The sequence below is a fragment of the Siphateles boraxobius genome, unplaced genomic scaffold (assembly GCF_051911475.1).
Source record: "Siphateles boraxobius isolate OS27281-9 unplaced genomic scaffold, OSU_SipBor_1 46, whole genome shotgun sequence".
NCBI classification, from domain to species: Eukaryota; Metazoa; Chordata; class Actinopteri; order Cypriniformes; family Leuciscidae; genus Siphateles; species Siphateles boraxobius.
Window position 1 is genome coordinate 3290423 of NW_027509097.1, and position 16668 is coordinate 3307090.

Here is a 16668-nt window from a genome sequence, read left to right on the forward strand (position 1 = left end):
CTCAAAGGCCCTGGTCGGTTTAATTTTCTTTGTGGGTAAAGCTCAAAAATTTTGACTTGGACTATTTAATTCACTTCAGTATCAGTAATAGTTTCAGAATTCTTTTCCTTTTCAATAGCTAACACAGAGCGGCGAATGGCGATCTAGTCATTATCTGCAGGAGCGCAGAACTTACTGCATAGAAAGCTCTGCGTTTGACGGCATATGGCACATATCTCAGAAAACTGTCAATAGACTCCTGTACCTTCACACTGTGGAGGAAAGATATGACCTGTTTTTGTTCAGAACAGTCACAATTACACAAAACGCTCCTTCAGAGCAGAACTTTCATTTTACACCTGTCTCTTAGCAACAAGAGGAAGCCTGGCAGCCCTCTCCATTTGATTGCAGTTCCCCTTTTTTCCTGATTAGGATTTTACCTGAAGAGGCCAGCCATACAGTCCTGGACAAAATATCCAATCAGCATAGGTGCCATAAAATGTTTCATATTTAATACATGATCAATCAACACCTGGAAGAGACTGCAAAAACAGTCATTTGTTTTTGGAAGCAGCAAATAAAGAAAAAAACATCTTCCATTATAAGAGCGACATTCTAAGCATTGCACCCTACAATTTCATAATATGTCCACTTACAGTTAAATGTACACTATAATTGGAAACGATTTTAGAGTATTTTCTAACCACTGTTATCAGGATGTAGATAATTTGACACGCAACAATTAAAACCTCAATTTGGAGGTTGCTTCACTGTGAAACAAGTGTTCCTCTCCGTCCTGAAACTGAATTAGGTATCCATTCCACACACAATTGCATTAACAGCACACTTGAAAGCTGCTCAGAGAAATGGCTATCTTTTCTTTAGTAGTTTTATGTCCTGGCATAGGCAATTGTAAGGGGAAAATCTTTGTGAATGTGACTTTGCTTCATGTTTACTGCAAACAGCAGTTGCAATAAGGCATACATTAGTTATTCTAGTAACACTTTATTTTACAGTGTCCTTGTTACACATGTTACATATACTTACTTTACTAAAACCAGTTGCAAAAACCCTAAACTGAACTGCAATCTTAGTCCTAACCCGTTCAAGTAGTTAATTGGTATTGTATAATTACACTGTAACAAGGACACCTTAAAATAAAATGTAACCGTTTATTTATTTATTTTTTCATGCTAAATCCTCCCTTAGCAGTTCATTACATTAAAACAGCACAATGCAGTTTTTTTTTTTAGCTCAACTGAACAGCTTCGGAGTTATTGGAATGGTTATATAACTCTTTTCGATTTGAATGGTGGTCGTCTCGCCCAGAGTCCCATTCAGTCAGGCTTTCACTGTTAAAGTTGATTCCTGCGATTATCATGAGAACACACTGTAAAAAGTAATTGCTGATTCTACTTAAGAAAAACTAGTGCATTTAACTTACTTTGGAAAATTAGTTGATTTAACTTGATTATACTGTGTACTGTGAACTTTTAGGTGCATGCAATAGTTAAACTAAACAAATCTAGTACATTGTACTTAAGATTGGTAAGTGTATTGTACTAAAGGCATGTTCACACTGTTGCAAATTTCTGGAGCACATAATTTGCATAATAATAATAATAATAATGAAATGAATAACATTTTTAGTAAATACCCTACAATTAACGCGCGCACACACCACACACATGCGTGTTTATTTATTTATTAAAGGTTCGGAATCTTTTTTTCCTTCACACTATAAAATAACTGGGAAGATTAAAGAGTATTTGCAAGCCCATCGGCTGCTGCTGCTTCAGAGTCTTTTATATTTTTATTAACAGAGCTTGATATAGTTATTGTTCGTTGTTTATTAAGTTTCAGCATAGACGAAACAACTCTTCCTCTTTTAATTTCTTAAATGCATTTTCGTCTCGCGCATGCGCAATTTGCGCATTTACGCAATGGGACGGTTGAAGAAGACGACACGACATCGACGAAGAACTTCATCTCGTGTTCGGGATGCGGCAGCAAAACTAGGTAAGTTATGCTAGCCACTTTAACTATTTTTCAACTTTAATGTCATTGTATTGCTTATAAAAACAGAATTTATTTTGCTCATTGTGCAGTAAGAGGAAAAGGCACACTGAAGTAGTTTTATGTCGAATGAGACCAGTTGAGACAAATGGCTTAACAAATTACTAGCTAGATTGCAAAAATCGATTTTTATTGAACACTGTTTTATGTAGCAGCTACAGTTTATAAGCTGTGTTAATCGGTTATAAGTTATGGGTTTATCATTGTATGTAAAAATTCTGTGCGGCCTAACGTTATAACGTTTCTTTCATTCTTTCTAGAAAGTTCGAGGCTCATGTGTCGTTCACATGGAAATGAATAACATGATGCATTAATTACGATAGTGTAACTAACAATCAGTTATCATCTTATTTTGGCCAGCCCTCTTCACACAGAGTCAGGTGAGTCTTTATTGGTTTCCTATATAATTTAATCTTGAACATTTAAAAAACAAATTGATCATTAACCACTTTTGGTGTTTAATTCTTACTAGGACTTACTTTCTTCAGTAAAAAGTCAGTTTGTAATATCAGTTTGTCCTACTTTTCTTTCTTTTTTTCTTTTTTTTTTTAGATCCATGCTGTATATCTGGCAAAACCTGCAAACTGAATTCATTCAAGAACTGGACAGATTCACTCAACGTTTTATCAAATTCTTCAAGGCTAAAGCTGGAGACATTGGCTCCAAACTTAAGAAGATTCTGCAGCAGATTCAAAATGACGTAAGCTCCTTGACATATCACAATTGTATTATGTTTCGATGGAAAAACAAATGTAGCTTTTGCTGTTGTTTTTTGCTCTGTGTTGTGCTAGTGTCATGAGCTCTATTCAATATCAATTTTTATAACTTTGCAGAAATCCAACATCAATGCGGAACGAACAGCCGTTCATCATGGCCTACCACTCCTTCTCGGAGAGGACCCCACCGATTTTTACAAGACATGTTTTGTAAGTATTTTCTTCTCTGATGTGATTCTTATTTAACAGGCAAACTGTTCTTCAAACAGTTTTGATATCTGGCAAGAAGAGTTATGAAGGCAAGAAAAACACTCATCGGGACACTGATACAAAGTAAGGGTTAGAGAAAAGAAAGTGAAAGATAAATTAAAGGGTACATATCATGCTTTTAAATTTTTCCTTTTTACATATAAAACATACATTTGTGGTCTATATAAAGCGAAACTGCAATTCTTGGGTCTGAATTCCTCATTATTATAGCTCCACAGGCCCCTATTTTACTCCTTTTCTGATGTGCTTCTGTGAGTGACTCGTTTTGAAGCGGCCCCTTTAAATGCAAAGGAGCTGTGTCACACCCCGCCCGCTCTCCAGGGTGCTGAGTTGACAGTCGGTTTAACTCCACCCCGTTCGGCCATTTTTGTAGTTTAATTAGTGATATACGATCTTATAGCGTCACAGAACATTTATATTCACACAAAATGTCAACAACGGAATCAACAACAGAATTGTCAATCAAGCCTTACATGTTCGAGCCAGAGCCGGACCCGGAGCTAGTTGAACAAATAGACGACGAACCTGAAGAACAACGTCTGCATATGGATGTATCTCAATGGTATGTAACTATATTTACAGTAACTTCGCCATCCATGCCCACTGCTACAATACTGTATGTTTTACAACGACAATTTAACACTCACAAAACAAAATATAAGTTATATTAAAAATCTGTATGGATAATATGATACGTTTAGAAAAGCATCAGAAAACACAGCAGCTAAATGACCATTGATGAAACTCAAGAACAATAATACTTCAGACATGTAACGTTACTTCAAAAAAACAAAAACAAAGAAATACGAAGGCACTGCTAAACCATGACCACCATGTGTTTTAAGAAAGTAAACTATTTTTATTAAAGATATTTACAGCTTACCGAAGTGATCTGTTCGTCGTCTCCAAAGATAGATGGAATTGACCCCTCATTCAAACGAAGTCGATCGGCAAACCCTTCTTTATACTGGCCGAGGTTGTTGAAGTCGGAATCGTCGAAGTGCTTCGCGCACACGAAAATGACTTTACCAAAAGATGTGGGAACATTTCCTTGGTAAATAAAACTCAACCAGGCACTTCGAAGAGGTTCTGATGCTGGGAGACGGTGTAACGAAGCGTGTGGGTCACTACATCCAACAACCGAACATTTTGACTTGAGCTCTCGACACTTCTGCATCATTGAGCTTGGACTACAAAATCGGAGCGAGGAATAATAATGGCGGATTGATCGTAATGTTGGGCCGGTAGTCAATGTCCTTATTTGGTAGTTCCGCTGCAAATACTGTGACGTAATTGTTCAGAAAACGTCATAGAAAACAGAAAAATCTGAACTGGGTGAACAATAAGACCAAAACAGAATATAAAGATATAAACGAAACACCTGAAGAGAATAATTTCAACTTTTCTGCACTTTTAAACACTCCAAATATACAACAAAATGCATTTAAGGGCTAAAAAAGTGGTTTTAGCATGATATGTCCCCTTTAAGAATTTAGAGGAAAAAAGACTGTAAGAAGATACATTTTATATTACGTAAAGAAATGAAAAAAAAAAAACATTTATAAGAAAGACAATAGATTTTTGATAGTTTTAATTTATATAACTGGACTTCAGTTTTATTTGTTTTTTCATGCAGTGGTTTGATGTATGTATTCCCCCCTGCATCCACTGCTGTGTCCTATTTGAAAACGCCTTTACATTTAGACATAATACAGTGTTATTAATTTAGTTTTACATTTTAATGAGTATGTGCTCTTAAAGGGATAGTTTACCCATAAATAAAAATTCTGTCATTTACTCAGCCTTATGTTGTTCCAAACCTGTATGAATTTCTTTCTTCTGTTGAACACAAAATAAGATATTTCGAAGAATGTTGGTAATCAAACAGTTGAGAGTAGCCATTGACTTCCATAGTATGTTTTCCTACTATGGAAGTCAATGGCTACTCTTAACTGTCTGGTTACCATCATTCATCAAAATATCTTCTTTTCAGTTCAACAGATGAAAAAAAAAAAAAAACTCATGCAGGTTTAGAACAACTTGAGGGTGAGTAAATTTTGACAAGATTTTCATTTTTGGGTGAACTATCCCTTTAAAAGATGTTTTGTGGCTTTCTTTGACCTCATTTTTGTTATATGCTATTCCCATTTTTAGGACTATGATGACAATGAAGATATGTCCAACATTGAAATAGGTATTCTGACAGTGATTCCCGAGGACTTTGCAACCGCTGCCGTACCCTACTCCCTGCATCTTGATGCCACAACAACGGCAATCATTTTGGAAGGTACGGTGGTTGTGGATGATCTTGAAAATCTTCCACAAGCAATGTGTTTGCTCTTTGGACTAAATTATGCTCTAAACTTAAGATTATCCTGCAGCATTGAAGAGCACATTCGACTTCATACGGAGAGTGATTTTGTCCCTTGGCCACAAGCCATTCTGTACCAAACTCTGTGACTTACACGCTCTGCTTTCAACCACTTTGTAAAGATGTTAAAAACAAAGAAACATTGATCTTTTTATTGTATTTATTTTTTTGTTTTTTCTTGAATGCATTATGTGCTGTATTTCTAAAATGTTGTTGGCGGGCCAAGTAATGTTTTAAAATTAATATTGTTGAACAAATAAACATTCTAGTGTTTTGCCAAATCTGTTGTCTTTCTTGGTATTCTCAACTTAGAATATTGAGTACAACTTGCTTGAGAAATTTAAGGCAATCAGTTTCCACACATTCCTCTAGTAAAATGAACAAGCAGACTTGTTAAAATAACTGTTTTGTTTAAGTTCTGCTTACAAATCTCAACTTAAATTTGTAAGTTGCCTAAACTTGAGTTTATTAAGGTACCTGTACTCAAGTTTTATGGTAACCTCTACAAATACACAAGTTAACTCTACAAAGTAGTAGAGAGTAGTATCAAGTCAAAAAATATGACTAATTTGCTTGAAAATTTTGAGGCAATCAGTTTCCACAGCTTTTCTTAGTAAAGTCAACTTATTACTTTTTACAGTGCAGTTGTCAATATTTCACATAATTATCAGGACATAAATAAGCCTACACATTGTAAATAGTGTAAATGAGCGCAATTTGCAAACTATTATGATAAATTGCAATAATCATGTCTAACAACATCATAACGGACATTGTTACGAAATAATCCGACGTACATGATACACTTTATTGGTGTCATCTGGCATTTAGGCTCAGGTAAGCCTAACGCGGTAAGCTACTCTATTATTATGAAGTGCAGAGGCCGTGAGTGCAGATACGCTCTGCATGAGTTGTATTTACGACAGTAACGTTAAATACAAGTACTCTACAGCGACTCTAGGGATCGCTGTTTGACAAAAACAGAAATCCTGCATAGTGCCGCTTTAAGTCTGGTGAAGTTGCAAAGTAAAATGGAACCAAATGCCGTTACAAATATACTCACCCTCATGTCAGTACCAACCCTTATGCTCTTTTTTTTTTGGACCTCAAGAGAAGGAACATGTTGGTCTTCTTTCATTTATTTACCTATAAATATCAATAAAGCACCATAACCGTGGTCCATTTGATTTGTGCACTATATGTTCCAAGACTTCAGAAGTCATATGATAGCTTTGTGTGGATAACAAACTGCATTTTGCTGAATTTCACTGATATTTTTCTCTTCTGGTGAACTTTTATGTTTGTGGACTGACTGATTCAATGAGGAAATGTGACTCAATAGGAAAATTCATTTGCAAATTGAAGATGTCAAGATTTTCAGTGAGTTAAAGTGCCCCTATTATGCTATTTTAAAGTTTCCTGTTGTTTTGGAGTCTCCTACAACAGCTTTACATGCATCAAAGGTCAAAAAACTGTTTAATTTTCTCATAAAAAAACATTTGCACATCAACACATTTTTAATGATCCTCAAACGACTCGTCAGATTGATCAATCTTTCTAAATCCCTCCTTTGCCCAGGCTACTCTGCTCTGATTGGCCACACAGTTCAGTCTGTTGTGATTGGTCTACCGCGTACAACATGTGTGTCGAAATCAAAATCGAAATCTAAACACAGTAACAAACGATGACGTTGATTTTACCATATCAATCCGAGCGCGAGTCCCGATGATGAAACATTGGAAGAACTAGTCATTCATTCAACCCGAACCTACATCGGAAGGACGACTCGAGCAGGACGTTTCTCAGTGATACCCTACTCAGTTTAAGGTAGATTATGAGATGTCGAAACTGTAATTCCTCACCATCAGCATTAACAAGTGCATGTCCATCAACAAAATGATTGTACTTATCTATTTACCAAGTATTTTTTTCTAATTTATTGTCCTTGTGTCATTGTGCCCTTTTTAAGATAGAAGGCTGAGTTTCCCATTTATTTTATTTGTATGGAAAATTAACAAATGAGTCATTTGAGTACCACATTTTTTTTTTACTTTTTTTTTTACTTTATTGGGGGTTGACTCCCTTATATAAAAAATATATATGGGTTGTGGGTGGAATATGAACCATTTTTTTCTCTTCTTTTCAACTAAAAGGTTTTTCATTAAAATGTTGCATTTGGAGTTGTATTGCCTCCCCAGTGGCTTTCTGATTGGTTCTTTTCAATTCACATCAGCATGCTGATGAGTCAATTATACAAATTTATATCAGTATGCCTACTGTTTTTTTTTTCTTTTCTTTTTTTATTTAATTTTATTTCATTATAACACAGACACGAAACAGAGAGGGTCATTTATTTCATCATTTTTGGTTGTCATATTTTCAGCCCCATTTTCGACCTGGTAAACGAATCCTTTAGATTGAGATTTTGTTTTAATGCTTTTGAAAGAGGAGTCTAATGTTCCACAAAGCTGCATTTATTTGATCAAAAATCAATACAAACAGTAATATTGTGAAATATTATTACAATTTGAAATAACTTTTTAGATTTTAATATATATATCAAAAATGGAATTTATTCATGTGATGGAAAAATTTAACTTTCAGCAGTCATTAACTCAGTCTTCGGTGTCACATGATCCTTCAGAAATCATTCTAATATGCTGATTTGGGACCAAAAATGGTTGTGCTGTTTAATGAAGATAGTTTAACACAACAAGAAACACAAAAAAAACTATAATAGTCCACATTACACTTCATTTATAAAACTGTCATTTTAGATGTGTGGCGAACAGGACGGCCGAGGGACGTGAGAGAACGGCGCGAGGCCGGTGGTGCGATTTCTAATGAGCAACACCTGTGAAGCACACCGGTCTCGCATCTCTCACGGAGGAGCGGAAGCATAAAGGAGGAGCGACGGACGACGTTGATGATCGAGAGAGGAACAGGTTTGTGTTTTAGTTTTTGAATTTGTGTTTTATTTTAGCCAGCAGTCGTCCGCGAGGGGCTGCTGGCGGTATTTTGGTTTGTTTGTTTTATTTTAAATAAAGTTTATTTGATTGTTCGCCGGTTCCCGCCTCCTTCTTCCCTGAAAATTGCTACAAGATGATATATTGATTTCTGGATAAGAAATGGCCATGGATTTAATTCCAAACATCTATTCACCTTATGCAAGTGTATCTGTAGGCTACTGTTTACAGAAAGATTTTTGCTTACAGTATGTCAGAATTGGCTGTCTAAAAGTGACACACATAACACAAGTTTGATTACTTTTGTAAACTCCAGTCTCAGAGTTGGCTCACACTCTATTGATCGTTTGGATTCTCCTGGGATTATGCTGTCACTGCTGACACAGTGAGAGAAGAGATACATACACCGCTCCCTCACTAAATTCATCTGATAGGTTGACGTCAGGCATTATGGAGCGTATCAGTTATCCATATTTTTACAGCATAACCACAGTTTAAATTACAATAATTTGTTGACACTTCAAATATCAGAAATATGTATAAAACTACAGTTTTGGCAACATGTGACAGCGTCAACATGTGTAGACCCAGATGGTAGATACAACACATTTTTCACACACTGTTGTAGTGCTATTAAAAGCTTGTTTAATACTTTTTTTTTTAAAGTGGTATTCAGCTGAAATCCAATAAATCTTGTAAAGAGCATGTACTTGACACCTGACAAATGCACTATATTAGCATATGCACAATGGATTATGTATGGATTGTTTTCTCCCTAGAAAAGACATGGCTCCAGCGTTAGAAAGTTCAGAGAAACTAATGTCAATGCTTATTGTTAAATTATAGTCAAATAATGTGGACAATTTAAGACACGTTCCCATTTTACAAGATCAACAATATGCAGGTTTGTACGCCTGAAAATTGCAAGAAAAGACCAAATATGAAATATTCTCTTTTTAAAATACATAATCTACTGAAATGCTTCAATGGACATTACATTTGCAGTCCAATCTGTGGTTGTTATGACATGGCGATGGCAAATCTCATGAATATTAATTTGACCATGCTGACGTTGTTAGGTAACCTTTCTAGACTGCCCAGTCATGCAAACGATTGATATTCATGAGGCAAACCTTCACCATAGTACATCTCATAGTTCATATCCATTGCGTGTGTTCTGGCCTTTGAGGTTCAGAATCAAAACATATGTGATCAAGCAAGGATGCATTCAATTGATCAAAAGAGCCAGTGAGTATTTTTACATCGTTACAAAAGGTGTCTACTTCAAATAAATGATGTGCCTCATCAAATATTCCTGAAAAAATATATTTTTCTTGAGCACCAAATCAGCATTTTAGTGTGATTTCTGAGGGATCATGTGACACTGAAGGCTGAATCAATACATTTATTCCTAACAGCTCTTTTAAATTGTACACATATAGTTTACAATGTTACTGTTTTACTGTATTTTGTACAGGTTTTGGAGAGAATAAGATTCTTTTTTTCAAAAACATTAACAAATATTACTGACCCCCAAACGTTTGCTTTTTTAATGCAACAGCAGTGTATACTACTACACAATCTACAAATACAATACTGTGTGTATTGATTTGGAAACCACAACTATAGCAGACTATTTAATCTTCTACATGATGCAAAAACTGTAATATTGACAATTTAACATTAAATTATGATTGAAAATACAATGTTCAGAATCGTTTAGACAACGAACAATGAGATCAGATCATTAGCCCAATTGAACATTTGACAAACACTTTTATTTGTGATTTTTATTCATTAGCCTGCACTCTTAAAAATAAAGGTGCCAAGAAGAACCAAAAAATGATTTTTAAAAGAACAATATGTGGTTCCCCCAAGATCGTTTATTTGGGGAGGTAGTATGAATAACCTTTTTTCCACTACAACATTTTTGTGCAGCGGGAAGTTTTAATGGATGAACCTTTATTTTTAAAAGTGAAATTAAAATAAAATGCTGCCTTGGTATGTTAGATGAGTGCAGATGTAGTACCGTATGCTTTCTAATTTCCCCATCTTGTAAACACAGTGTGCTGTCATTCATTTGTGACTACCAGACACTGCAGACTCTGTCGCTCCAGGGGTTTTGTGGGTCAGTGGATATATGCACACATCATACATCTGTATTTATTTTTTTTCTTTCTCAGTGTAGGGAATAAAAGGCTTTTTTTATATAAATAGTAGTGCACTTTGGTTGAGTGAGCTGGTAAGTCCAGCTCTAGAAAAGAAATCCATCAATACAGACAGACAGACCACAATGCAATTTTAAATGTTTAAGAATATAACATTTGCATGCTTTTCACAAGTGTCATGTACTTGATTTCCATGAAGCCAGTTTTGTAATCAACCTTCTGCGACAAAATGACAAACCTCAATGTTTACAGTAACCGACAAGAACTACGGAAAAGTCCAAATAAATAAATCCAGAATTTGTCAGGCACAGTTAGCGAAGGGAGAGAATGTCTCTGCTTTCAGCTCCAAGCCAGTAATCTATGCAAACATTAGCATGCGATCATTAGCATGTGGTTAATGAAATGTTTGTGCGCTCTATCTCATGGGTCCACATTCTCCTGAGTGACGGAGCGAGTGAGGGACACAGCATGCAGGAAAGCCAAAGCAGATATAAATAACTTGAGATAAGATCTAATTATTTTCAACATATTTACAGCCAGCGACTCTACACCCACGTGTAATGGTGGTTGAACCAATTTTTGGGAAGATATGACATCTCAAGATGCATTTATTAATTTTTTTTCCGGTGGAAATGTCAAATATGAAGAATGTTTGTTTTTAAAGGTACACTATGTCAATTGTTTTTGAAAAAATAAGTAAACTAAATTGTAATAATTAGTCAATACATCATCAATCCTTCTTCCAAAATGTGTTTTTGTCTTACCCTGATTCACTATGGTATGCCTGTTTTAAGTGTTTATGATTTAGACCTGACGGGATGGTTTTCATAGGAAATTGCATACACTCTCGCCCGTGCGAGTCTCATCATATCCATAAAAAGAGACAAGTTGCTCTGGCTACTTTGATGGTGTGGGAGTGGCATAGGATAGTTGTCACAATGAGATAGAAAAGTTGACACAGAGCAGCTAAATCATTCGTTAAAAAAAAAAAGAAAGCTGAACAGAGGAGTCTGCTAGCAAAAGGAGAACACGACAGAACTTGTTTTAAAACAAGAATCAACATTGGCTTGGCTTGGCTTTTTGGAGATGGCGAGAACTGATGGATTTGAAATGTTATAAAAGTGACGAGGATATGCTTTTTTATTATTATTAATCAACAGGTGATTAAAGGGTTTCTATTATCCCCTTTTACAAATCTTGATTTTGTTTTTCGGGTGTTATCAAATATGTTTTCATGCTTGATTGTTCCAAAAACACGTTATTTTTCACATATTCAACATTATTACAGCTCATCTCTCCCCAGTCTGGTTGAACACTTTTTTTTCATGAAACCCCCTTCCAAAATAAGAATTGATTAGCTAGCCCACCGTGTTGTGATTGGCAGCACTGAAATGTCACACCCCTTCATAATCGCAAACTCTACTCAGATGTAAACATTAACAATGGCGTCAATTTCAAAACATTTGAAGCCCGATTCAGACCCTGACAATGTTAACGAACAAGAGGATTGTGCTGAATGGATTTCAAGCACGGACTGAGCAAGCACAGATTTCAGTGGACATGTCAGAGGTTTTTTTATTTTTTGTAGATACAATGTTATCCACCATTTAATCATATTTGTCAGAAAATTTGTTCATAGATTAATCATGGATAATGTTCCTAAGAGGCAGTGAACAGTCTTACAAAAGCAAGAACTTACAAAAGCTACAGTAAATACAACATCAATACTGTAATGTTAGTTAGCAGACTAGCGGAGGCAAAGTAGCAATTGCTGTAGCAATTAGCAATTAATGTAGCAGTTATGAGGATCTACAAATGATCAAAATGATTCAGTTTTTTCACCATGGGATTCAAAATCATTATATTTTAGGTATAAAGTGATGAATTACATAACAGTTTCCAATAACTCACTAGTCTTAAAGGAGATATTGTACTTCTAATCATTGTTCGTAAATGTTGATAGTGAACTACAAGGTTTCAGACATGAGCGTGTCCTCTCAATGCTCAAACATTTGCCACGGTTTAGGGCAGAGTTAACATTTAAACCAGACAGAAAAGCATGACAGATCACATCAGCTACAGTCTGAAATCTACCCTTGTGCAACCTTGATGTTTTTAAATGAACATCTGAAGCCCTATAAGTTGTATGTCAATGTATGCTAAACCTCTGACACTTATTTGTTAATCATCTTTTAATTGTCTTTCATTAATTTCAGAACAAAGTGCGTTGTACCTCCAAAGAGTTTTTTTTCTGGAAAAGGACTTTCATGCTAGTTGTAACCAGAGGAAGCCGATATGAAGATGTAGATTCCATTTTCATCTCTGCTATGTATAAAATCCCTTGACAGCACCATAATTAGTCTCTCTATGTCCTTTATTGTGAAGAAATCCTCCAGCGCTACCATGGCCCACACAGACGTGAGTTTGAAATCCATAAAAAGACATCTGAGACAAAGACATGCAATGAAAGCAGACAACCGCATAAAGCCAATACAAACCCCAGCTTCTCAGGGCTAATTGGTATTTGTCAGGCGAGCGTCTACTCGCGCTTTAAAGGGTGTACATAAAACATTGCATTAATCTCTGAGGTAAATACACGCTTGAACGACAACAACAGGCTTCATTAGGTCATTAATTTGAGGTGGACTGTGGTCGAACCTGAAAATCCCTGCAGGAATGAAGACGATGTATGAAAGATGTTTTTGGCCCGGCTTTAGCAAAGGCATAATGCGTCTCATAACAACCTGTCTTGTTCTATAAAGTGCTGCTGGTGAGTCTTTAGCCTTTGCATATTATTTCAGCAGTCAGAGAACAGGAAATATTCTACGCAGAGAATGAAGAGCCTGAATTAACGTTGACGGTGTTTACAAGCAGTAATTTTCAAGTCTCAGTGCTTTTTAAGTCGTTAACACAAAATGCTTCATTCTAAATATAACGCATTTGAAAACTCTGAAAAGTTGCCACTAGGGCTGTGCGTGTTTCTTCTTGCTAAGTGCAAACAAATTCAGGCAGACCTGTAAAATGCTTAATGGACCTGTGAGGGCAGCGGGTTGAGATCAACAAACAGTAGATTACACAGCAAAAAAAATACGCCAGCTAGAAATCCGACTTATGAAATGAGGTGTTGTTTTTTCTTGGGGGGAAACTTCACAATTGTTTATATTTGGACAAAACAAGAGTAGTTTTCGTACCCCACTGCCATATATTTTTGTTTTATGCTAAAACACCTTATTTATTTATTTTCAGAAAACAAGACTATATATCTCATGTATTTTGCTTCTCAAGTAGGTTAATGTATTCTGATTTAAGAATATTTAGATATGTGTACTGAAATATAATAGTTTTGCAGTGTAGAGTTAAATTAACACGGTGCTTCACACAAACATTTAGTTTAGCCTGAAAGTACAAGTTTATGTTTGCTCTGTGTGTTGTTTGCGCTGCTTTGGACAAAAAGCATTGCCTATCATGAACACTCGGCACATGTACGATTACTATAGCTGCAGGCACCTTAGTAACTTGCCTAATTGATTGTAAACCCCATTTATTTATTTATTTTCCAACAGGTCTATATCACAATACACCAGATGTTTCATTTCCACAGTGTAGCCAATGTTTTCCATTTGGCTGCACACTGGAAGACTAGGGGTGTCCTAATTACTGCCAGCAAAAAAAAAAAAAAAAAAACAGCTAAAAAAAAAAGAAAGAGGCAAAGCACCTCTGGGCTGCTGGGAACAAATTAAAATATATTTCAGAATAAGGTGTCTGTCGGCCATGTGGCGGCCTTTCGCAGTGACTCGTGAAAAATATGAGCGATTTTATTCGGCCTCATAGATCCTGATTCAACCCTAACCACAATCCCTCTGTTAATTTTAAATGCACTACAGGGAGAGTGCCGCATGGCACTGAATACTGATCACTTGCTCATTTGCTCTGGGAGGACTTTTTGGCACAACACTGTGCTCTCTATGGCACCGGCAATCCTGAACAGATACCCTTTGTTTATTGGCAGGAATATTTCTCCGGCGTGAGGTTGCCTAAATAATCTCTGCCAGTCAAAAATCCGACCGTGTCCCCAAAGAGGCAACATGGAGAAACACATGGAGCGTGCCAGCATTCCAAGCGAACGTGTGCTTTTTCCATTATTTTTTGAAGGATGTTCTTGATTATAATGAGCTGACAGTTGAATATGAAGTAAAGGCAGCGTGGATTTATCCCGGCCTTGCTTTCATTTGCCTGTGCTAATTCGCATAGCACAAAATTAGCCTTTGACTCGGAGCAGCTTTAGGAATTAAATCCCCTGCACACACACAGAGGGATTGTCAGTCGAGCACGGGAGAAATCATTGACAATTCTTGTCAGGTCGGTGGTGAACACTTGCTTAGTACTGCAGAGAGGAGATTGTGAAAATGAGAGCCTGGGCCCAGAACGGATATAGAATAATTATGTACCCCCCCTTCTTTCTTTGTGTATATCTTGAGCTCACTCAGAGTAGGACCGAGTCACATTCAAGTTGACTAACTCGACACAAACACTGCAGTGCAATCTCCTTCTCGCTGCTCGTCCCACCCCGGTCGCCCCTTTTGTGATTTCAATGTTAGGCGTTAATCATAAGGCCATGCGGTTCACTCTGTAGTTTTTACACTTTTTTTTTCTGTCACTCGTGGAGTTTTACGCATGCAGACTCTCTCAGGAGTTGAAAAGCGTATGAACCCAAACTCAGCGAAGCTGTCTCTCTCTCTCTCTCTTCTAATCTCCTCTGCTGGCTGCGGACTCTGCTGGTTCATTTGAGTGGATAAGGACACGCACTGCAACTACTAAGATAGCTGGAGGTTCCTGTGAGGCCTGACTTTGCTGTGACAGAAATTGTGTGTGTGTGTGTGGGGGGGGGTGGGGTGGGGGGAGTGCAAGATCTGTATCAGGTTTTGTCCAGCCCGTTCAGTGTGCTTTATAGCAGATTTTTTGTATTTTGAATATTGTTTGCATTTTTTAGACGACCCCTGAGTGTTCAGAGTATTATTTGAAGTATGCAAAATCAACAAAACTGTCCTTGGTGGACGTATAATGAGACCGGGATTGCACTAGTGCAAAAAGCCATCAACATGTAAATAACTGAAAACAATTGAAATGTTTACATTTTCATTATGTTTGCTTTGACTATTAATGCTGTCACTGAGGTTGTATTTATATGAATAATTAATGAATTATCAATATTACTACTATTACTAATAGTATTTTACTACAAAAACTATGGAGTTACACAGATATTGGTACATTTGTAATATAGTTAAAGAGTAAAAAGTCAAAACAAAGAACAAGAAAATAAAAATAGGAGTAAAGAACGAAAATAACAAAAAGTACAATTGCAGTAGAAGTAATTATAAACATAATTTCTATTAAAAATAATTTCTAATTTTTATTATTATTACTACAAAAAAAAACTATGGTTCTGGATATTGATACAGTTGTAATATTTTAGTTAAGGAGTGACAGGTCACAAGTTCATATCTGAAAATAAGAAAAACTACTATAAAAAATCAATGTAAAAATGCAGTAGAAGTATAGTAAATTGATATTAAAAATGGTGCTGTCAAATCCATTAATCGTGATTGATCGCATCTAACATAAAAGTGTGTTGTGTTTATATGTTATGAATGTTCGGTAAGAATGTCGTTTAAGGCTAGAAGAGATTTATATATATATATGTCAGAATTATGTTATCATGTAATTATGTTGCAACACGTAATATTTAGAATTGATGTAATACATCACATAATTACTTGCAATAGTGCTACAACTGTCAGATTAACACGCAGTTGAGTTTCCCCTCTATCGCTTCATGATGTGGTTTTCCATGCTCAGATGAGTTTATAATCCTGACAAGTCCTAATGAACCTGTGCTAAATATTTAAACATTCAAATGTGAGCCATTACTGCCTTCTCGTTATTAATGCTTACAAAAATGATCAAAATTATGGCGTTCTATTTTTTTTTTCTTTCTTTGTTTTATTAAAGCGCCGAGTATTAACGTGAAGAGGATCAAAAGGGTTAGGTAGACAGAAGAAGAGAACTCACCGGGAAAACGGGAATGGGTTTATTTGCACAATGCATTATGGGGCTTGGAG

General features: G+C 36.1%; 1 protein-coding gene and 1 long non-coding RNA gene across 2 annotated transcripts in view; one reads left to right on the forward strand and one right to left on the reverse strand.

Annotated features, from left to right (window-relative positions):
- cdh10b (cadherin 10, type 2b (T2-cadherin)) overlaps window positions 1-16668 on the reverse strand; it is a 56768-nt gene that overhangs the window by 29154 nt on the left and 10946 nt on the right. The gene's annotated exons all lie outside the window — the stretch shown is intronic.
- Window positions 1918-3014, forward strand: LOC143710249 (uncharacterized). Its single transcript, XR_013194498.1, has 4 exons — window positions 1918-1998; window positions 2316-2435; window positions 2608-2755; window positions 2889-3014. It is a non-coding gene; the product is annotated as an uncharacterized LOC143710249 (long non-coding RNA).